Here is a 24607-nt window from a genome sequence, read left to right as displayed (position 1 = left end):
AAAAAAAACCCATCACACAAAATTTACCATCGTAACCATCAAAAAGAAATTTTTTTTAAACGTTTATTTATTTTGGAGAGAGGCACAGTGTGAGTTGGGGAGGGGCAGAGAGAGGGAGACACAGAATCCGAAGCAGGCTCTAGGCTCTAAGCTGTCAGCACAGAGCCCGATGCGGGGCTTGAACCCACAAACCATGAGATCATGACCTGAGCCGAAGTCGGACACTTAACTGACGGAGCCCCCCAGGTGCTCCTACCATTATAACCATTTTTAAGTGTGCAGTACAGTAGTATTCTGCTATTTCTTAAAAAGTCTACTTTGTCTGATGTTAGTGTAGCCCACAGATTTCTTTCAGTGAGTATGTGCCTGGCATAACTGCTTTCCTTTTCTTACTTCACTATTTTTGTGTTCATGTCTTAAAAGTATGTCTGTCGTAAGCAGCATAGATTTCTTAAAATCTAGTCTGAAAATTTTAGTTTTAGATTTTTTAGCTCATGTATATTGATGAAATTGCTATTTCGTGTGCTTATGTCCTACTATTTTACTATTGATTTCCTTCATTAATTTTTCCTCTTTCATGCCTTCTTTTGAACTAATCAAGTTTTTAATTTATTACTATACCATTTTCCTCTTTTTATTTATTTGCCTTTGGTGATAAATTATTTTACTGTTCTTTTAGTGTTTGCCTCGGGGATTTCAATATATGCACTAGACTTACCAGAATCTATTATGAATGAATACTTGTTATCATTTCCTGGAAAATGTAAGGATGGAGAACAGTTTGCCTTGTTACCTCTCGTGCTATTGTCATATATTTTAAGTCTACATATATTTTACACTTCCTTAGATAATATTCTTATTGTTTTATATAGTCAATAGTTATTTAGTTTGACATTCATTTTTTTTAATTTTAGAGAGAGAGAGAGAGACCACTTGTGAGTGGGAGAGAGAGGCAGAGGCAGAGAGAGAGAGAGAGAGAGAGAGAGAGAGAGAATCTTAAGCAGGCTCCACACCCAGCTCAAGCCTGATGCAGGGCTCGATCCTGCAACACTGGGATCATGACCTGAACCAAAATCAAGAGTTGGATGCTCAACCACCTGCGCCACCCAGGTGCCCCTAGTTTGACATTCTTATTTATCCTCTGTTATTCTTCAAACTTTCTTTTACTTCCATGCTTTCATCTGGGATCATTCTCTTCTTCCTGAAGAGTTCACAGTCTTTACTCTGCATCTGCTGGTTATGAATTCTCTGTATTTAATTGATCTGATTTTGTCTTTACTCTGCATCTGCTGGTTATGAATTCGCTGTATTTAATTGAGCTGAAAACATCTTTTTTTCTTTTTCATTAAAAAGAACTTTACCAAAGCATTACATACTTCTGGGAAAGTGCACACATAATAAGAATACAGTGCCATGAATTTTCATGAATGGGATATACCTGTGTAACCAGGGCCCAGCTTGAGAAAGAGAATGTGACCGGCCTTGCAGGAGCCCTTCATTGCTCCTCTCCACAGCTATTCCCATCCAAGGGTGTCCGCTTTCCTGATTCCTAACATCATAAATTACGTTTGACTGTTTCTGCATTTTCTGTCTATGGGATCATGTGTTACGTGCTGTTTTGTGATTCACTTCTTTTACTCAGCCACGTTTGTGACGTTCATGCCTGTTGCCGCGTGTAGTTATGGAGAATGGATGCTATCCTGTATAGTATTGCGTTGTATGGATACACTGATGTTCTTTATCTCTTTTACTGTTGATGGGCATTTGGATAGTTGCCAATTTTGGTGGATTACATATAGCGCAGCTATGCATATTTTAACACAAAATTCACGTCCATCTCACATGCAGAATATCTTTCCTCCATCCCAACAGCTCCAAAAGTCTTTACCCATCCCAGCATCCACTCCAAGTCCTAGGTGTCATCTAAACATCATCTACATCAGGTGTGGGTGAGTCTTAAGATGGGATTCATCCCGAGGCAAAATTCCTTTGCAGCTGTGGACCTGTGACACCAGGCACGTTAGGTGCTTCTAAAATAAATGGTGGGGGGCACCTGGGTGGCTCAGCCAGTTACGTGTCCAACTCTTGACTTCAGCTCAGGTCATGATCTCACTGTTCATGGGCTTGAGCTCTACATTGGGCTCTGTGATGACTGTGCAGAGCCTGCTTGGTATTCTCTTTCCCTCTCTCTCTGCCCTTCCCCCACTCTCTCTCTCTCTTTCTCTCTCAACATAAATAAACTTAAAAAAAATAGATAGTCAATAGGCATGAGATAGGGACATTTCCATTCTAAATGGAAAAAAATGGATAAAAAGAAAGAGATAATGAATCCCAAATAAGTCCAAAACCTACTAAGGCAAATCCATTAGACCTTAAGGCTCCACAACAATCCTTCTGGGTCCCCTGGGTCAGCAGCATCCCCTCCACAGCCCACCAAGGCTCTGGGTAACAGCCTTCTTCCTGAGGCATGAGGTGGCAGCAACCTGGCCCTCCAAAGCCAAGGAGAAGACAGCCTTGCCCTCTAGGCCTGGTGCCCTCTGAGCCTGTGGTGACAGGTCTGCTCATCTCTGAATCACCCTTGGGACCATTCATCCCTTGCCTTGAAGGACAATGCATGTTTACAGTCACATAGCTCTATTGTCCCCTCCTGTAAAATCCTAGGAGGCTTGGAATCATTTTGCTTGGAATCTGTCCCTTTTAGTCCAAGCTGGCAGTGTCTCTCCTGGTATAATCCCATCTCTGGTCCTGGCTTCCACTGAAATGGCTGCTTAGATATGCAGATCATCTCTTGATACGGTGATTGTCCAGCCACGCCCTTGGTGGGCTCTTCAGCATGTGCTTTCTCATTTTTTCAAATATGGATAGTCTGAGAATTTTCCAGATCTTCTATTTCTGACTCCATTTAATTAGCAATTCCTTACATTTACTTTAATTTACCTCTCTCCAATCACACTTTACTATAAGCAGTAAGGAGAAACCAGGCCACACCTTTGGTACTCTGCTTAGAAAGCTTCTCAGCTAAATACCCAACTTCATCCCCTCAGGTTCTACTTTATGTAAAACACTAGAACACAATCCAACCAAGGTGTTTGCCACTTTATAACAAGGATCACCTTTTCTCCATTGCCCAGGAACATGTTCCTGATTTCTTTCTGGGACCTCACCAGACCTACCTTGAATGTCCAAATTCCCACCGACAGTCTCCAGGCTTTTCCTAACTTGTGCCTCAAAACTTTTCCAGCCTTTACACAGTACCCAGTTCCAAAGCTACTTCCATATATTTGGGTAGCTACCCCCTACACAGTATCCAAATCCATATTAGTCTGCCAGTGCTGCCATTACAAATGCCACAGACTGGGTGGCTTAAACAACCGCAATTTATTCTCTCACAGTTTTGGAGGCTGGAAGTCCAAAATCAAGGTTTAAGCAGAATTGTTTCTCCTGAGGTCTCTCTCCTTGGCTTTCAGATGGTTGCCTTCTCACCATGTCCTCACGTGGCCTTTCCTCTGTGCACTTGCATTCCTGGTGTCTCCTCCTCTTCTTCTAAGGACACTAGTCCCATTGGATTAGGCACCTACATTTATCACCTCATTTAACCTTAATTACCTCCTTAAAGGCCCTATTTCCAAATACAATCACATTGAGGGTTAGGGCTTCAATATATGAATTTGCAGGAAAGCAATTCGGTCAACAACAGGGCTCAAGTCATATTCCCACCCCCCACCCCCGCCCATATGGGCATCTAATGGATCCAGCAGCATTTATTGAACAAATAAATTCTTTCCTGCTGAATTTACAGTTTTGCAACTGTTATTAACCAAGTGACCATATATACGTGGGTCTGTTTCTGATGTCTCTCTCAAGTTCCATAGGTCAGTTTGTCTACTCTTGCATCATCACCACCCTGAACTTATAATAGGAGTTGACATACAGTCGAATAAGACCCCAGCTGTGTTCTCTAGATCACTCTGTTTATTTTTGGCTCTTTTCATTTCCATAAGAAGAATCAGTGAATTTTATCAAGTATTGGCTTGAATTTTGAGTTTGATTGCTCTGAATCTATAAGTCTTTAAAAAATGTCTCTTATTCAGTGGAGAAGTCTTGCACATATTTCTTTAGATTTAATTCTAGGATTCTGATGTTCTTTGATGCTATTGTAAAATATATCTCTTTACATTTTTCATTTTTGTAAGACATTTTTGTTAGATATATAACTTCAGGTTGGCAGCTATTTTCTCACAGCACTTACAAATGCAATTCTATTATCTTCTGGATGCCATCATTTTATTTTTGAAAAGTCGGCATCAGTTGTATTGTTGGCCCTTTGAAGGTAATATGTCATATTTTATTTGACTGCTTTCTCAGTTTTCTCTTTGTTTTTCAATGGTTTTACTATATGAGTTCATCTCCAAAGATGTGCCTCCAATGAATTGTGCCTCCAGTATTTTTGCCCTTTTATTAGTCCCTCCCCTTTAATCGAGGATCGCCCTGTGACTCACTCCTGACCGATAGATACATCATCTTTGACACTATTTGACTTCTGAAGCTGAGTCATAAGTCTTGCTGGTCACTTGACTTCTTGGAACACTCGCTTTTGGGATGCTCCCTGTGAGAATCTCGCTGTCAGGAAGTACAACTATGTAGAGACCACCAGGCCATAAACAGTTGAGCCACGTGGAGGGCCCTGAAAGATCCTGGAAGATAAGTTTCCATTGGAAAGACAGAGAGAGAATGAGAGAAAGAGAAAGAACATTTGGGATGCCAGATATAAGAGTGAATAAGCCCTTGGAAATCTGACTCAGTCAAGCTTTCAGATGACTGCAGCCCTACCACTGTCTGACTGCAAGTGTGTGAGAGACCTCAAGCAAGAATTGTGTTGCTTCAGCTGGCCAATCCACAGAATTATGAGAGCTGAGAATAAATTATTTTAAGACATATATAAGTGCAAAAGAAGGTAACACTTAGATGTAGCATGTGGTTGAAACAAAACCTTAAAGTGTGTGGCATTAGCTTTGGGACCAGGATGCAGGAAGACACTAGAGGATCCTCATGGGAACTGTGATGCACTGGAAAGGACAGTGAGGAGGCTATGACAAGAGGCTGAAGGAAAGGCAACCCATGTAATGAGGCAGAAAATATAGGAAACCGTTGCCTGAGGTAACATGGACAACAGAAAATGTACTTAATGAAATCATGAACCCGTGTAAGGAGATTTCCAGCAAGAATGTCGAAAGTGCTAATTGGTTATTTTTAGCCATGTATGATGAGGTTTTATATAAGAGAAAGACAAAGAGAGAGATGCTAAGGAGAAACTTTTCTGGTTTCAAGGAGAAACTGGAGAAAATATAAAGGATCCAGGGATTACTGAGTGTAAAAATAAAGCTGTATTTTATTCCCTGCCTCCTCATTTTGCAAAAGCTCTTAATATAGGACCTGATCTCAGGATAAAGATTATCTCAAGGGTGCAGCTGTAAGATTATTAAGATTTCAGAAAATGTGTGTTACAGACTGTTAGAATGGGACAAAAATTTCCTGAGAATCTTAAGGGTGTTGGTCCTCAGCACCCTGACTTTCAGCACAATACAGACGGGGGTCTCTCTCCAAAAGACCTGTGAGTGGGCCTTTTGTTTAGTGGAGTGGGTCCCACTGCTCTTTGTAGGAATCCCAGTGATCTTTGAGAGAATTATATTGATAGAGCATCATGATCTTGGACTAAAAGGGATGGAGGTAGTTCAAGATATAAAGAACTTCTGGGTTTCTAACCTTATACGGGCGGGAAGCAGGCTGAGATAGCTACTTAGCTGCAAGTACAGGCCATTTCTTGTGGAAAAGGAAATTATGAATTAATACCCAAGAAGGAGGAGATAAGATTGGTAGAACCAGGAGCCTAGGAAAACAACTCCTACAACTGAGCCCTAATCAAGGAACTGGCAACATATGCCCAAATGGATTTCAGAATTGCTTTGGACCAGTGGCTGCTATGTACTCTTGTCCCCTTAGGTCTCCCATCCCGTCCCTCTGACCGTCACTTTCGAACGTCAGTGTCTATTGCAGTTATGGTACCTTGGCACTACTATTGTCTGCTGAGGGGGTGGGGGCAGATAATCTGTGTCTTTAGTTCACAGGTCGTCGGTCACACTGAGATGATGTTGGCCTTGAAGATTTGTGCTGGCCCAAGCTTACCTACATTTGGCCTGATTTCAATACTGCAGTATGCTTGGCTTCTCGTCCTGAGAAATTTAGAAATCAGCAAATATCTTAGGGGGAACGTGGCAAAATATTGGCTTCCTTCCTTATACCTGTCTTGTCCAAGATCCTGTTGTGGCTGTTCCAATTGCTTTTGATACCAACAAGCAGACATTTTTTGCATTTTATCCATTTTATAAAAGTTCTTAGTAGGAAGGTTGGTCTGATGAAAGCTACTCTGTCACAGTCTGAGAAGTACAAGTCTTTCATGAGGGTGTTGTTTGAGAATGTGGTTCATTCACACATCACTATCATTTAAAAGATGCCCCCAAAGAATTTCTCTCTAGCCTGAGCTCCAAGAAGAGGGCTTCTTCCAACCAGGATTTTTATCAAGCAAAGTGAACTATGTAACTGATTATGTTCCCGTCTTTGCATTTCTATCTTATTTCTAACAAATATTTGGGGTTTATTAGATACATTGTTTTTTCTCTTGGGGAAGTGGGGGATGGCTTTACATTTGGCCTTGTCCTCATTACTCACTTACTGTATTTTTGTAGTCTTTAAAAAATCTATTTGGGAATAAGGTAGTGTGTGAATTAAGAAATAATGATAAATTTTTTGAACTGGAAGTTGAGGAAGTCCATCGAAGCTTACAGAGGACTTACAGGATTTACAGAAGTTACAGAGGACTTTTTTTTTCTTTTTTTTTTTTTTTATTGAAATGTAATTGACATACAAGGTTATGTTAGTTTCAGGTGTACAAAATAGCAATTTGACAATTCTATACATTACTCCATGCTCATCATAAGTGTGGTCACCATCTGTCACCATACAGTGTTATTTTTAAATTTTGTTTGAAGTGTATTTATTTATTTTGGGAAAGAGAGAGAGAGAAAGAGAGAGTGCATGTGCAAGTAGGGGAGGGGCAGAAAGAGGAGAGAGGGAATCCCAAGCATGCTCTGCAGTGCAGAGCCCATTTGGGGCTTGAACTCATGAACCGTGAGATCATGACCTGATCTGAAGTCGGGCCACTTAACCAACTGTGCCACCTGGCACCCCCATACAACGTTATTTTTATAATATCATTGGCTATACTCCCTATCCTTTTAATCTCTGTGACTTATTTATTTTATAACTGGAGGTTTGTGCCTTTTAACCCCCTTATCTCTTTCCCCCATTCACCCCCTACCTCCCCTCTGGCCACAGAGGACTCTTTCTTACATATTAACTGATGTGTCTAAGTTGATGTTTTACCTAATCATGAGCAATCTTTTAAACAAAATGAAGGTAACGTTGGTCAAATCTTTTGATGAACTTAAATGCAAAATAATCATCTGTGGGAGGGGAATAAACTTGGATTTCCAGGTAATAAACGATTCCTTCCCAGAAACTGAACAGTTCACTGATGCCCTGGAAAATGCTATTTAAATATCAGGGACAAACAATTCACTGACAGAGGGGAGGTTTATGGTATCCCGAGCACTCTACTGTTTAGGTTTTTTGACAGCCAGGCTGTGCTAGTTCAAATACAATAAACTGTAGTGTAAACAGAATGAGAACAAGGTATTATTTAATTCAGTTTATTTGTCTAGGGAATAGAGTCCTGTGCATAGTAGCTTACAAAGCATGTTAATTTGAAAATCGAATTTCATAGAATGTGTATGTGATAGGTGTGAAATCGCAAAGTGTGCCAGCAATAATTCTCCTCATGCCTCCCTTCCATTTCCCTTCCTCATTTCCTTGACTCATCACGTATCACTCTGTTACTTATTCCAAATAAACAAGTCAGCAACCACCGTATTTCTATTGCTGAGTTACGGGCGGGGGCAAAAGTAAAATATTTAACAACCTTCTGGCATGGGTACCAATCAATCAGAACAGCCACGGATCAGTCAGAACCGGTGGCTCAATCGGTTGGAACAGGGGCCGGCCATGAACGCCATGAACAAGACATGGCTATACTTAAGCAGAGCAGCTGAATCCCAACACTGGTTATGGCCGCCGTTTGTTTTTTGGTTTTGTTTGTTTTTGTTTTTGCTTTGCTTTTAATTTTAAGGGAAGAAGTAAGAAAGTAAGAAGCTGAAACTCCGTTCTCCTACCCCTATGGTCTGTTACCTCGTAGATCACATTATTTATGGAACAGACTATATTTTTCTTCGTCTTAAAAGTTGCTTTTTTTTTTTTTCTGTTGCAAGATGTTTAAAACAGACCATAGTGAAAGGCTTTTTCTTAGTACAATTTATTTCCTTTCAAGTTACAAAAGAACTTAGAAAACATCTCATCTTATCACACTCCTTGTTTTTTCTCAAAGGAAGTCTCCAGGGTAATGAAACATTTGGTGACTTTTGAGGAAGAGGAATAGAAGCAAGGAGATTATTTGGTTTTTTCTTTTATCATTTAAATTGAAACAAAGCATATGGTTGTATTAATGAAAGGAATGGGTCTTAGGCCGAAAGAAAAATAGGAGAATGCACCCATCGCAACGTAGAAAAATACTTCCCACTTAATGAGACAGTTTGCTTGAGGAAAATTTGAAATATTGAAAGGAAGAAAAGTAAGTCAAATTATATTTTGGGGTGGTGGTGAGCTGGTTGGGTGGTGGGAAGGAAATTAAATCGGGTAATTTGTTATAGAATCAGGGTTTTATGGCTGGGAGGAAAATTGGATGCCCTCATGTCTTGTTCCCTCCTAGTTTACATAAAGAAATGGAGCTCCAGAGAGGTTAAGTGGCTTGCTTGGGATCACACATCTAGTTATTTACTGAGAAGAATGGAAAAGTAGAAAGAAAATCTAGCTTCTGAACCAATTAACTTTGTTTAGATTGCATGTACATGGTATTGAGGTAACTTGAGTTAATTCTAAATTAAAACAAACACAAAAAACCCAGACACATGGGAATATTGCGCACCTCCTCCCGGACGCAAGGTGGTTTTAATTCCCCGCTTCCTTTTTTGAATAATTGGTATACTTGTTTTTTTTTCTTTTTAATATTTTTAAGTGTGATAAAATACACACTTATCATTTTTTTCCATTTTTAAGTACACAGCTCAGGAGTGTTAAGTACATTTGCACTGTTGTGCAACCATACCCACCCTCCATCCACAGACTATCTTGCAAATCTGAAACTCTGTACCCCTTAAACTACAGCTCTCCCCCACTCCCCCAGCCCATGGCAACCACCGTTCTACTTTCTGTCTCCATGGGTTTGATTCCTCTGGATACCTTGTTTAAGTGAGGTCGTACATTCTTTGTCTTTTTGTGACTGGCATATTTCACTTAGCATAATGTCCTCAAGGTTCACCCACACTGTAGCATGAGACAGGATTCACTTCCTTTTAAAGCTGAGTAGTATTCTGTTGTGTGTATATACTGCCTTTTATTTACCCATTCTTCCAGTGACAGACTCTTGCATCGCGTCTACCTATTTTCTTTTTAATTAGCCATCTGGGGTGTGCACAGGCCCTTCCAAAGTGCATGCTCAAGATAAGATTGGAACAATTACTGTTCCATGTGTGACCCTAGTGTTACAGAGGAGTAGACTACATATTATTTTACCAATGTAATGACATATGATACATTTTCTTTGCAAACTCATAAGCTTTGGGGTGAGAAAAGAAACTCACAGCTGGCCTGGCGTATGATGTTTAGTTAAGGCCATAGACATTTCTTAACATGATAGAATTTATGAAATTTGGAAATGGAAGGCATCTTGAAAGAGCTAAGCGTAGAACTTGAGCATTTGGGCTCTGGCATCAGGCACACCTAGGTTAGGGCTCCCAGAGTTCTGTGACCTTGAGCAGATTATTTAAATTCTTGAATATAAAATGTGGTATGGACTTCATGGGCTTTACTAAGGATTAAGTGAGACAATGCAATTAAAGTGGTTAACATGGTTCGTTGTACAGAGTGAAGGCTCAATAAATTCTGGCCAATGGTCGAATCTTCTCACCCTGCAGATAAGGAAGCTGAGCCTTAGAGGGAAAAGTGACTTGCCTAAGATTACACAGACAAAACCACAAAGGAGACATTTGATTTCTATTTCAAAAAGAATGAGAGGGGTTTATTTGTTCAAAATCAACTTTCTCTCATCGAAACTTTGCTAGTCATTTATGAATGTTTGCGGAAACTCATGCCAAGAAATAACGTGGTGAACACTCTTTTTCCCCACTTCTTGTTTATTTGTTCTATCATGTAGTCATTCGATGACTTCCTTCTTGTACTAAATAGTCATTAAGTGCCTGTCACGTGACAACCACTTAGGGGCCCTGGGGGTGGAACAACTTTGTGGAGGAGTTGGGCCAGTGTGATAAGTGTGTGTGTGTGTGGGGGGGGGGGTGATAAACCTACAAAGAGCAGGGGAGCCTACAGGAGACTAACTCAGGCCTGCAGGGTCAGGAAGTATGGAGAACTGGAGACAGTATGTGGCCTAACTCCAGGTTGCCCTTTGTTTGCATAAAACTGAATATGCCTGGCCTCTGCCTTTTAACCAGGGGGCAGAATTGCCACATAAACAGCGCCTGAGAATCTAATTGGAAAGTGCAGCATATGTACAATGGTAGGGAGCCAGTAGACAGAGTGATTGATTCTGCCTAGAGGGTTTGGGGAGAGGTGTGAAATAGGGTGAAGGGAGGGCTTAATGGCACATGGCTCCAGGTACCGGGGACACAGGCTATACACAAGAGACTGGGGAAGGAGTGTGGGGGGAGATGAGCCTGCGGTAGGAATGTTCCAGACCTTTCCTGCTGATGAGTGTAAGGGGGTCATGTCAACACTTACTGTCTGGATTCTGAGGGCTTTTTTTATTGTTATCTAATCCTTCAGGTTATGCCTAAGTTCTCTCTCAGGTATTTCTGGGCAAACTGCCACTTCCAACAGCAAGATATCTGTCTCCTGTGGACTCAGGATCAATGGCTTCCATTCTTCTGCTCTGGTGTCTTCACCTAGGCTCTTTGAGCTTGCCACTGCTGACTGTGCCCTCCTCCAGAATATTCTCTGCCTAGCCAGGACACCTTGGCAGGTGGCCACCCTCAACTCTCAGGGTGCCACAGCTGTCCTATGATCTGCGACTGGGAATGGGGCAGTGTGGATAGCTTAGGCTCTCTTTTTTATTCCATTTTTTCAGTTCCATTCCACGTGAGTGTGCATGAGAGAGAGGGAGAGAGATGCCCATAAGGCTATATTTCTGAAGATCAGAATCTTACAGACTCCCATGAACACAGTTCAGCTTATATCCCAAACTCAAAGGCCTAATTATCCACAAGGCCCAGAGGGGAGATATTTGCCATCCCTTTGTCTTCTCTGACTTTATCTTCTACTGTTACACAGGCCCATTATTATGCTTCATTTTCTTCCCCTTTCTTTTGTCAGTTAAAAAAAAAATCCCTGAATACATATAAATTAATGAGAACAGGTACTTGATCAGAGGGTTACTTCCTAGTACCTATGCATCTGATTCTTAACTTTGGTCCATCCAGTAGCTTTTGAAGGTCTTTCATTGTCTAGCTGAGGAGCTCCTGGCATTTGAGAGATATTCAAGAAGGAGTTATTGAATTGAATGGACTCTCCTGTAGGGAAGAAAGCCACTAAGGGTGGGTTTGTTTGTTTGTTTGTTTGTTGGAAGGTGAATGTTATGATCAGATCTGAGTCTTAGAGGAACTGTGAGTTTTAGGAGAAGAGACCCATGACCAGAAGACCGAGTAGAAAGCTGTAGCAGCTGTAGAGGTGATAGGGGCTTAAACAGGAAAGGGCCCATAGGGAAGAAATGATGGGGACAGAACTGAAAAACAATGGAACTGAAAAAGACACATGAGATATGGGAGAATGCAGAATAGATGATGACTCTGAGGTTTGTCTTCTTGGAGATGGCGATGAGATGAACATCAACTGACCCATTTTACATAGAGGTTAAGTGATTTGCCCAAGGCCAGTGAACATACTGGTAACAGCATTTTGTGTCCTTATTGTGCTAAAAACTCCAGACCAGAATAGTTTCTACTTCATTACCCCCATGGCCTTTTCCCATTACATAAAAAGTTCTTCGCACAGAACATACTCAAATAATTTTCTAAAATGTCATTAAAATTAAGAAGATACTTAAAAGGACATATGAGGAGCCACATTCAACAAGTACAGAAATAAATTAGAGATGAGAAAATATTAAAATACCTGACCTGCGTGGGTATCTGCATAATATTTAAAATGATCTCATCCATTTCGTCCTAGTGTTTGGTGTCCTAATCTGAAATATGAAAAATGTTCTCACAGAAAGGCAGGCGAACTGAAGGAGGATATCTTAATATACAGTGAAATATAAATTAAAAAGCTCTCTAAAGCTATTAGTAAAAGTACTGAAATACATTAGCAGGTGCACGGGTTCAACTTTGGATGAATGTTCTTTGAAATCGGATTCATCACCAAAATTAATCTGAGAGGCGTCAAATCTGTGCTAGGTTAAAGAGGTGAGAAATGGGAAGATTTCATTGAAGTTCCAAATTGTAAAGGGATCAGAATTAATAATCCTCTGTCATGAGTAACCTGAGCACACAGGAGTTTAAGAATCTCATGTCTTGGAAAAGGTTGGGAAAGAAGACTGAAATGTTGCTGTGGAAAGGAGCAGTCCAGTCATCACTTGGATTGATTTGGTTTTAGAAATAACTTCAACTCAACCACAGATAACCACAAAGATAGGTGTCTGTGACTTTCATGTAAGCGGGGTTTATGCATTTCGACAGGCTGGTCAAATCATTCTCCCAGGATGGAGTAGGTACACTATTTTTCTCCCATATATTTAGTTCAGAGCTTCGTGGAGCTGCTGTACTTGAGAAGCACTAATCTTCATCTGTCAGTGGTTTCTACTATGGACTCATGTCATGGAAATAAGCATAAAGAGAAGGGGGAGGTGGAGAATACTACAACATGAGAAATCTTTCTCTTCAAATACTTAAATATAACACATACTTTCTTAATCAGAAAGACATATCCCTTGGTCTGTTACGGGCGGGTTTCCATGGTCTGAATGACAGGTTCAGGTTTACCTATGAATGGGACTCATGTGCATTTCTGCACCATAATCTCAAAGGTTTGGGAGACAGTCCGCTGGCACACTGAGTACACATGGATAGCAATGGGAAGGGATATGGCTGATGAGCCTTTGGAGCTGTGCTTATTATTACCCTTTTCTATGGAAAGCAAAGCCGCAGCTGATATTTGAGCCTGCTACCAACTTTGCTTCATGACTTCATGGGATGAGTGACTCTCGTAGCACGTGGCTGCCTGAGGTTTAGCAGCTCTGGGATTGACATGCCTCCACTGAATCTGAACCTCTGAAGAGTGGAATAGCTGTAGGGAGGACTCAGAAACTTCAAGTCTTCAACTAAGCATTCAGTGCCTCTGCTGCTTGTGCCTGTGTCTCATTTTGATTGTGGTGCCAGAATTTCTTTTAGAGTCACTTGGTATATGGGTCCTTAGTTTTATACCCTATCCAAAGATGATGGCCTTTCAAGGCCGTTCTTTGGAGGATGGCTTCTAAATAGGTTGAAAGAGAGAGGAAGGAAGGAAGGAAGGAAGGAAGGAAGGAAGGAAGAGAAAGAAAACGAGAGAGAAAGAGAAAGGAAGGAAGGAAGGAAAAAAGAGAAAGAAAGAAAGAGAGAAAGAAAGAAGGAAAGAAACCAGCTGTTAATACACCAGCTGTTAATTCTGCTGGCATTAAGCTCCCCCAAGAACTTTACATGGTTGTCATCCTTTCATTATTCAGTTATCACCTCCTTCCATCACCACCCAATTTAAAGTTACCAAATGGAAGTATTCACACAGTCACTGTTAATACATAGCATTGCTTGTTTCTCGGCCTCTTCCCCACGAAAACGTAAGCCACCGTGAGAGCAAGGATCTTATTCTTAATCTCTGTTATAACTCCAGTGCTTTTGACTCAGAGTAAATACTTGTTACGATATTTATTGAGTGAGGAAATCAACAACTTCTAATTATGGTAAACCTTCAGTTCTTATATGACAGTGTTTGAATATGGCAGTGTTGGTTATGATGGTGTTTGCATAATCAGTTTTCGATCACTTTTAAGTCGTGGCAGTCACAGAGGTGGGCTACTTAGATGATGCTTTGAGAAGAACCTGCCCTTGAGTTGAAGGCATGCCGTTAGCTGACTGGCTTCCATTGTTAGCGCCATTGGAGTCCTCCTCAGCTTGGTAGAGTGAGGCCAACTCTTCCTGCGTAGGCATCCAGTCAAGGACTAAGTATGGTGGGAATACCAGGTCACATCTACTGGGAAATCCTTGCTTTGGAGTTTCTGTGGGCCAAGACTTTGTCAGGACTGCACCATGTTCTGAGGCTTTCCCTACCCAATCCTACTTCTTCTGCCCTTTACTTTCTCATAGGTCAGATCTGCATCACAGACTGAAAGCTTTCCCTGCCCCACCCAGCTTCCTTCCCTTTTTACCTTTCACAGGTGCAATTTCCCAATTCAACGTCCCCCCATTCCTATCCTGTCCTATGATCTGCTTCTCAGAGGGTCCATGCTCTTGTTGGAATTCTTTCTAAAAATATTGGGGGCCACTTTCTCATTTTAATGAACAAAAAAAAGGTTACTTGAAGACTTTTTGTTGCCTAAAAGATCTCAAACAATCTTTGGGTGTTCATTGGGACATAAGGGATTGTTTTTCAGTCAGAGACACATTTAACTGAAAAGAGGTTTAATTTAGCTATCATTTCGTAAGGATTACCACTTACCAGGTTGGTTTATTTGGGGCCACACAGGACTTCTGTACAACTGTTAGTTGGGACTTCCTTGGTTAACTAACAAGAACGGGGATGGGGAAACACCAAACATTTACTAAGAGCCTGTTCTGTGTCAGCCTGTTTTAAAGTTTTCCTCTTAATGTTTATTTTTGGGAGAGGGAGAAAAAGGGAGAGCACATGTGGGAGACGTGCAGAGAGAGGGGGACAGAGCATCTGGAGCAGGCTCCATCCACACTGACAGCAGAGAGGCTGATGTGGGGCTCAAATTCACGAACTGTGAGATCATGACCTAAGCCAAAGTCTGATGCTTATCTGACTGAGCCACCCAGGTGCCCCTGTGCCAGACTGTTTTACAAACTATTGACCACATCTCCCTCAGTTACCACCATGACTTTGAAGGTGGGCAACAACATCTTCATTTTTACGGAAGAGGAAATAGAACTTTCTACAGAGTTAGTAACAAACTATCTTTAGATTATAGAAGTGCTGATGATGAACTCAGACTTTGGGTTTTCTGGCTCCAAAGGCCTTTCTCTTTTCAAACTCACTACGCTGTCTCCATCTGGAAGGGCTCTTTCAATTCAGGATTTCAGACTGGATTTGAGACCAGATAAGAATCAAGAAACACATATATTCTAGAGCAAAATATTTCCAGCTTATGGTAAAAATTGGAGCAAACATACATAATACAGCCAACTGGGTATATTCCATAGTATGACTTCGTGTTAATTCCAGTCCCTCTTCAGTAAGTGACAACTGGAACTCTTAGCCAAATGTGGCTAAGGGAATTGTGAAGTTTTCAGTCCTTTCCCAGATCCTATTTGTTTTCATTTTTGTCTTGGGTCGGTGGAGGATACTATGGATTGGTTTGCTCTCCACTCGCTCCAACCCCCTTCTAAAAGTGCCTCCTTGTCTTTGAGAGAATAGAATACTGACAGTCACATTTTGCAGACTCCCTTGTGGCTTGGGTTCTGTGTATGCTTATGTTCCATTCATTAGATGCATACATGTGAGGCTTTCATTTGGAATTGATCCCTTTTACTGTCACAGATCATGGTGGAGGCTTCATGGCTCAGGAATGAGTCGTTGTGACAGCAGCTGCCTTGGTGGTCCTTTCCTGGGCTCTGAATTTTGAGGATAATTCTTGAAAGCTCAGCCCAGAATCATCTGTTTACCTGTTTCTTCAGCCTCCCAGTGATTCTGTGAACAATATGTGTATGCAGTATGAAATTTATTTTTGTTTACTCTTACTGGATTCTGTAATGGCAATTAAGAACTTGGGCTAATGCAGTTCAGAGTCCTAGGACTGTTCTTAGAGGAATGAGAAATTCTTTATATAAGAAGGGCTAATTTGTAAATTGCAGAAAAATCTTGGCTTATCTGTTGGTGGTTGCACACAATTTCCACTTCAAGTATGAGCTTCCATGAACCATATTGCTCTAATTCTTTTTTTTTTAATTTTTTTTAACATTTATTCATTTTTGAAAGACAGAGAGAGACAGAGCACAAAGGGGGGAGGGCTAGAGGGAGAGGGAGACACAGAATCTGAAGCAGGTTCCAGGCTCCGAGCTGTCAGCACAGAGCCTGACGTGGGGCTCAAACTCAGGGACCGTGAGATCATGACCTGAGCCGAAGTTGGCTGCTTAACCGACTGAGCCACCCAGGCGCCCCCATATTGCTGTAATTCTTGCCACGCTGCAATTCAACTTTATTATTGCACTGATTTATCAGTAAGGTTGGACTTTAGGACCTCACTTTCCTATAGGGTGCACGTTGCAAAATTCTAGTGGCGGGTGTTTATTGCCAAAAATGAACTCTGTGTTCTGCATTATTTTTTTTCTGGGCTGTTTGCCTAATTGAGGCCTCAGAACTGGTAGAGAGTTTAAAGGCTGTATTTGCTGTGACTCAGTTGTTCCTGGAAACATACCCCTCCTTCTGGGCAGGAGGTCTAGGATGCCAATATTTCTTGCGTCCCTTCCTCAACCCCTCCATCCAGATCCTCCAGCATCCTTCTCCCTTAGCCTCATGATATCACTCCGGTTAAAATTAAATCATTTCATGCCACCTTATTTGGGCTACCGAGCGTATAGTCCCATAGAGCATGTGTGAACTCACATTGTAACATACTCTGCTGTGAGATAACATGCATGCACAGGAAGACTTTGCAAACTGCAAGATGTTATCAAATACTGGCTTTTCTTACCGGCTTGATTCCTGGGCCCTGAGATTTCATAGGGATTCCTCAGCATGTTCATGGGGGGTCAGGCCTTCCCACCCCTCTTTACCTCAAGCAACTCCATTTATATCTCTTTTATGCTCTGCTGCTAAAAAGTTTGAAAATCGCTGATCTCATCAAACCCTTGGCCTGTGCATGAATCCTCTTTATGACATCTCTTACAGTTGCTTGTCCAGCCTTTGCCTGATTACATCCAGTGACGGGGACCTCATTACTTTACCAGGTAGCACATTCTATTTTAGGAAAGTTTGTATTGTTCTTTGTTTCACAATTCTTTAGGCCAAGAGAGAAGAAATCCTAGCTAACTGATCCTGCTTTGGTTTTGGTTAATTGAGATTTTTCTCTGTAAACATTTTTTATGCACAGATAATCATTCTAGGTATTTTGGTGGTTCGTGTCATTATTTTATGCCCTTCCTTGAGTAGAAGTGAAGGTAGGCATGTTGCCCTTACCACTTTCATTTGTACATCTTAATCGTGAGAAATAAAATAACCATAAGGTAACACTGGGTGATCGTGAGCAATTCACCAGCCAATGTTGTGGTTCATGAGATGTGTAGCTGAGTTAGGGGCAGGACGGAGGCCTATGTTGAGGGCCTACCCTGTGTTCAGCCCATGATATATTTTTTTATATGAAATTCTTACAAAAATCAATCTTAGGTGCAGTTATCTTGAAGCCCAGATACCTTAAGAAAATGGCATAAAATTTCATAGCTAATCAGTAGGGGAGGTGGAATTTTAACCCCGGCCTGTCTCATTCTGGAATTTGCGTTCTTTCCTCCGCTCCAGGAGATAACATCCAGGCTTTCAACTCTGGCCACTACCACAGTTTTTATAACAATACACATAGTTCTGCAGTCAAGAATATCTGCTTAATAAGTGCCTCTTCTGGCCTCAGTTTGCTTACCTGCAAAACGGGGATAATGATCAGAGCTCCCTTACAGGGTTGTTATGAAGAATAAAAACAACGTTTACAAATCTGTACTTTTTGTCTGCCTGTCCCATAGTTAGCACAGGATTTATGATAACTTTCGGTTCTTCTCGTTCTTCCGTGCCATGCTCTTCCCATGAGTGAATTAGGGAGCACGAGGGCATTCACACGAGGGCATAGCCGAATGAGAAACTGAAGACAAAACGCATATGTTAGAACGTCTTCAGCCCCTTTTATATCCGGGGGCTTTGCTGCTGACGTAGATCGTGACACTAGAAGGCAGGGCATGGCCATGGAGACCGGGGCCATGAAGGTGGTAGAGGGGAAACACTGTAGTTGCTTCCAGGCTAAGAAGGACCCCGGAGGATGCACACAGACCCTGCAGTCCAGCATCCTGGGCATGTGGGTGGAAGAGAGGAAGACAGCCCTCTCGATGAGCACACCAGGCCAGTTCAAAAGGCATCATCACCGTGGCAGTGGTTTTATCCTCATCTATTTGTGACCCTCTGATATGGGAAACAGATCCATTAAACCAAATAGGACGAAGCTGCAGAGCCTGCCTCGCTGGGGTGCGGCCGTCAGGCTGCCGTCTCCCTGCTGGTGCTAATGGACTGCGGTGCAGAATCCTAACCCCCGCTGCCCCGCCGCCTGAACAAGTGCAAGGCTGAGGGCTGCTGAACACCGCACGCTTCTCTAATGGATCACAATTACGGAGACAACTGTGCTAAGTAACTTTCCACGATTTGCTCCGAAAACTTGCAGTGTGTTCAATAGCCCTCAAAATTTTTCATTTGGAACCTGTGGCGAGGGGGTATGGCAGTGGTGATACCGAGCTGTGCTAGAATAAATACAGTCACCTCAAGAGATTTTAGTTTCCCTTTGAAGTGTATAGCGTGTAAAAGAGTTTGGGCTCTTTTAGCTTCATTTGTATCTCAAGGTAGCACCTGGCAGGAGAAGGGAGGGAAATTGCAAAGACAGGACAGGTGCTGGAAGGAATGGGATCTTTCACAAAGAAGCAGGCACCCGCCCTTTTGGGAACAACGCCCTGCGTTTACAAAGCAATGACCTGCCCAGGAATTCTGAGAGGGCTGAGTACAGGAATTGTCCCCTCAGCACCACCGGTGATGCGGGGCCAGGTGCGGAGTGTCAAATACAGTCCCCTAAATCCTGGGGACGAAGCAGGGGATGCCGCTTATCTCCATGGACATCCTCGGGAGGACTCCAGTGCCCCCGCCCATTGTCTCTGGTGAGTGAATGGAGCTTCAGAGCTCAGATCTCTGAAAAGAAGCGCTAATTATTTACTCCGAATACCATCCAGAAGCTAACCCAGATCTGCAAAGTGCCTCGTGTTATTATCACAACCACCCATTCTCAAGTCGCAGCTTTGCACTTCAGAAATAGGTGAAAATGAGATTGGAGGGAGGTGGCTTCTCGGGGCTCTCTCCTGGCACCGGTTCCCTGGCTGTGATTTGTCACTCTTCCAGGGGAACGAATGTCAGCACTTCTCTCTCAGGTGACAGGGAAGGGGGACTAATGATGGCCTCATTCTCTCTGAGAGGCCCCCGCTGCAGTTAATGAGTGCAGCCCGGTGGCCCGGTGGGGAAGGCTGTGGTTGAAGGTGGACAAAGCATTGCTGGGTGGGTGGGGACGTATTTCACGAGTCCAGGAACAGGCTGAGTGCAGCTGCCTCCTAGAAGAGCAAAGTTCACTCCTGTAACTCGGACACCAGCAGTGGGTTCCTTAACCTCAGGGCTCCTCAGCCCCGTAGAAGGCACCGCGGTTTGTTTATCACGCAGTGGGGTGGTGTTGCCCCAAGAGGTTGTTGATTTGGGGTTGTCCTTTCGTGGAGGCCAGGGGGAGAAGGATTGGGGACATATAAGAAGTTCGTCCAGCCTGCTTTGGGCCGCGCGTCAGACCCTCAATAGTCAGAAAACCACTAAAGTCATCTCCCTTCTCACCGCCATCGTCCCTTCCAGCTGCCCTGCCCCATGCCGCCTCCGTTCAGTGGCCTGTGCTCTTTCCTCCCCAAAGACAGCCTGCTCTTGAGACACTCCTGGCTCTTTCCTGTCACTTGCGTGGTTCTGGCAGCAGGCAGAGGCCCTCCTCCCTTCTCTTTGAGCTTCCCTGGATTGTGTCGCCTTCCACACTGTGCTCAAATTATTTATTTACCTGTCTGTCTGCTCTATTGCCTTGTTAACTCTTCTAGAGAAGCACCCATATCTTATTTATTTTCTCATCCCCAGGGCCTCCAGACAGGAGACGCTCCCTGAAAGTTTGTGAAAGAACAAACGTGCCGAGTCACTTGCACACTGAGTGGGGGTCCCGGCTGCCGTCCCATCCTGCCGCGCATCTTTAACGAAGATACCGTGTGTCTCTGTTTCAGCTTCTTTCTTATCTGTTCAGAAGAAATGGGTGTGAAAGTAATACGGCCCCACCTTGTTAGGAAGTAGCAAACTAGAGACTTCTGCTGATGTCCATTTTCATGTCTGCCCCACGTTGAGATGTCGCTGTGACCGGGGGCCAGCCGGCCTGCTTTAGCCCACGTTGGCACAGATAATCAAATGTGTAGTCTCTCTCTGACAGTGCTGATCATAGACACCGTTAACAAAGAAATGGTCATAATGTAGGTGACTAAGAGAGAGGCCAGCCTTCTGAGTGGCAAGATAGTAGCTCGGGGCAAACTACAGAGTGGCAGAGACCTTGCCTGGGGGGCATGGCCCAGGCCTTCCAACGGCTGTGGGTGGGGGGGCTGTTGGGAGACAGAGGGCTGAGGTAGACAATCATCTACATTTTATTAAAAATAATTGGAGAAGTTTACAGACTTTTTTTTTTTTTTTTTTTTTTTTTTTTTTTTGCAAACATGCAACTGTCAGGCATGGGTAGAAAAGGAACGTTTTCCAAATTGTGAGAAATTCGAATGTCGTGGCAAAAAAAAAAAAATCAGGAGTCTAATGATTAAATGTGGAGAGCTGTCATCTCGGCATTATATTAAAATAACTCGCCTCAAGCAAGTGCACAGTATTTCTTCCTTTCAATCTGTCATTTCTCGGGAGGCCCTTGCCCCGGTTGGCTGCTCCGATGGCTTTGTAGCCAAGGCAGTAACAGCAACTGGGACGCTCCGGCTTTCTGGGGGTGGGCTGGGGGGGCGATGTGGGGCGGGTGGGAAAGGGGGGGCTCATTCACCACCGTGTGGCTGCAGCAAGCCCTTGGCAGAGCTCCTGGTTCTTTGTGACTTGCTGGGGCTCCATGGCATCGGAAACTTCAAGCAGAACCCTAGCAGGTGCATTATTTTCAGCAGTGCTCCTCAGACAGTGGTCAGGCTGCAGGCAGAACGAGTTGCATTTGTTTATGAAATCTGTTGCTTAATAGGACCATCAGCGTCTCATTGCAGTCTCCAGTCACGATACTTTTAATGATGTCCACACTGCCGCTTTCACATGCAAACCGGGTGGGAGCAGAACGATGGGAAAAAGCTTAAATTGGCAGAAGAGAGGAGGGCGACGCTGGGGGCTGGGTTGGGGAAGACGTCCCCGTCTCCGCTCCGTGGAATAGAGCAGATGTATCTCCGCGTGTGTCTCTTGCCTCTTGCTTGGGCTCAAGTGGCCATTTAGCCTCCTTACCTAGTCACATGTTTCCTGTGCATCCCAGGGTAGCCCCTCCTGTTGCTCAACTTCCCTGATGCCTGAGCGGTAACATAATGACGGGGCCTCATCGACTCTGGCAAATTTTCATGATAATAGCGCTTCGGTTTGTGCGACATTTTGGCCTTTGGAAACACATCTGCATCTAAATCTTGTCTCTAACAAAGGGGAGGCCGAGCGGATTGGACAGCACTGGTGTCTTACATTTGCCCAGCCCTTCCTGGTTTACAGGGCCTGTCTACACACACTGAGGCTTAGCCGGGCTCTGATTCTTATGACGGTTTTCCCCATAACACAGGTGAGAAGACTAAGGTAGAGGAGACAGCACGGCCAATCACTAAGAGGGTGGGATTTGGGCTCCGGTCTGTTTTCTTGCTTATGTCTGTGTGGCCTTGGACCAGCTCCTTACCCTGGCAGAGCTCTGACTTCTTCTGTAAAATAAGGACAATCATCACATGCTTAGAGGTTATTCCCAGGGTTAAATGCAATCATACAGAAGTGAAACATTTCATAACAACTGGTACCTATTATTATCAGTGGCAGTGTTACAGAAATACAGATTACGAGGCTTGGCTGAAGGCACCATGGCCAGGGCCGGAATTGCACATGCCTGGTTCCTGGAGAGCCAGGTCTCCTGAGTTCTCCCCGCCTTCTTCCCTGCCCTTGCTGTCTCTCCAAGCACCCAAGGAGCATGCAGATTTTCCACCTTTCAGCAATTCCAGAGCCAGCCAGCCTGTGAGGATATAAAAAGCAACTGAAGAGCCTGCAGAAACGCAGGTGCAGTTTGGGGTCCCTCTGCCAAAAGTGCAGCCTTTCTTCAAAGCCCTTCAGCGTCACCTCTCCTTGCCTGGCCTGGCTGGCGACGCCCGCGCCCTGCCCCCGCCCTCCCCAACATTGGCTCTTTCAGCCCAGGGGTGATGCCGCCGGAGCCATCTGAGTCTGAAAGAGGATTCACCTTGACCTTCCTTTTTCCCAGAAGAAGACACAACACAAATGAGGCCATCAAAAGCCCCGCAGTTCCTCCCCCTCAGTGTGTCTCAAAGCCCTCGCTCTGACCCCCATCGATCAGCCGTAAAACATGAAATCAACAGAGTTTTGCTTTTCCGTTTCATGCAGAAAAATGAACACTGACCAGGCTCATCAGCCAAGCTCACGGAAATACGCGGTACAAATGGGAGCGCCCACAGGCTCCTCTCTCAGATCCTCTAAAGCCTCTTCTTTGTCCTGGTCCCAGATGACAGCTGTGGGGCAGGGCGAAGTCCTGCGGCTAAGTACGAAGTTCATCGTCGTCCTGCACAGAGGGTGCTTCGAGCGACTTGGTGACTGACAGCCTGAATAAGCAGTTATTTTTCCAGGCTCAGGTGTAAGAGGCACACGCAGCCCGCTGCCTGACCTTATTCAGCTGAGCTTGGCATCCGGGGCCGGCTCACTGCCACCATTACCTGTTAAGGTTAAAATATCGTCGAGCTGATTGATGATGAGGCTCTGATCGTGTTACTCTCCTACTGAAATAATTTTTGACCGGGCTCCCCGTGCCACAGGATCAGGTCCAAATGCCTCCCTGGGACATTCGTGGCGTGTCATGGTCTGACCCCAATCTACCGTCCCAGCTGTAGTTCTTATTACCGGGCTTCGTGAGCCCTGGGATGCAGACAGGCTGAACTGCTCCGTGAGTCTGTCCCGTACTTTCCCACCTCTGTAGTCACTTACATTTTTCCTTCCTCTGGGGTGCTCATTTTCCTGACTGTCCATGTTTGTCGTAGGCAGCGAGGGCTGCTGTAACCACACCATAAGCTGGGCGGTCTAAACAGCAGACGCTTACTCTTGCGGTTCTGGAGGCCGGCGAGTCCAAGAGCAAGGCTTCCGGCAGACTCAGTTCCACAGTGAGGACCCTCTTCCTGCTGTGTCCTCACAGGTGGAGAGAGGGAGCAGTAGTCTCTTCCCCTTCCTATAATTATGGGCACTAATCCCATCATGGCAGCCTCACCCTCATGACCTCATCAAAACCGAGTTACCTCCCAAAGGCCCCACGTCCGTTCACCGTCACATCGGGGGTCAGGGTTTCGAGGTATAAATTCTGGGGGAACACTAACGTTTGGCCCACAACCATGTCTAAATCCCATCTACTCTTCAAGCTTCATTTAAAAATACAATCTCTTCCATGAAGAGGAGGCTCCTGTTTCCTCTAAGTATAAATAATTTCTCCTCTTCTCAACTCCTATAACCCTTTGCATACACCCCTGTCTTTGGACATTTATGCTTTCTGTCGTACATTATGTTTTATATGTGCTTTCTTTTCTTTACAAGATTCTGAGCTCCTTGAGGGCAGGGGCTGTAACTTTTTATTCTATGAATCACTGGCATTTAGCCAGAGTCCTTGACGTCCATGGAGTGCACTTAGCAAGTAAGTAAATAGATGCTCCCATCTGCAGGAGAGCCTCGTGTGGGCTACCCCAGGGCCTCTGTGCGTGACAAGTGCATTGTGAAAGTCAGGTATTGTGACCTCTCGTATCTGGCGGCCTGTTCAATAGTTTACATATAACCCCCGAGTTGAGGGATTCATCCAGTATGTTTTTCTAGACTGTTCTTTAAGGGGATGAAGTATATATCACTCTTTGATATCAGTGAGGAATCTTGTGGTCACATACACGCATACACAACCCCACGCTGACATGGGAATGGCTTGCCCAAACTCTCTTTAAAATAATCTGCTCTTGGGGTGCCTGGGTGGCTCAGTCGGTGAAGCATCCGACTTCGGCTCCGGTCATGATCTCGCGGTTCGTGAGTTTGAGCCCTGCCCACATCGGGCTCTGTGCTGACAGCTCAGAGCGTGGAGTCTGTTTCAGATTCTGTGTCTCCCTCT

The sequence above is a fragment of the Panthera onca genome, chromosome A1, assembly GCF_046562875.1.
Source record: "Panthera onca isolate mPanOnc1 chromosome A1, mPanOnc1 haplotype 2, whole genome shotgun sequence".
Lineage (NCBI taxonomy): Eukaryota > Metazoa > Chordata > Mammalia > Carnivora > Felidae > Panthera > Panthera onca.
This window is presented reverse-complemented; position numbering follows the sequence as displayed.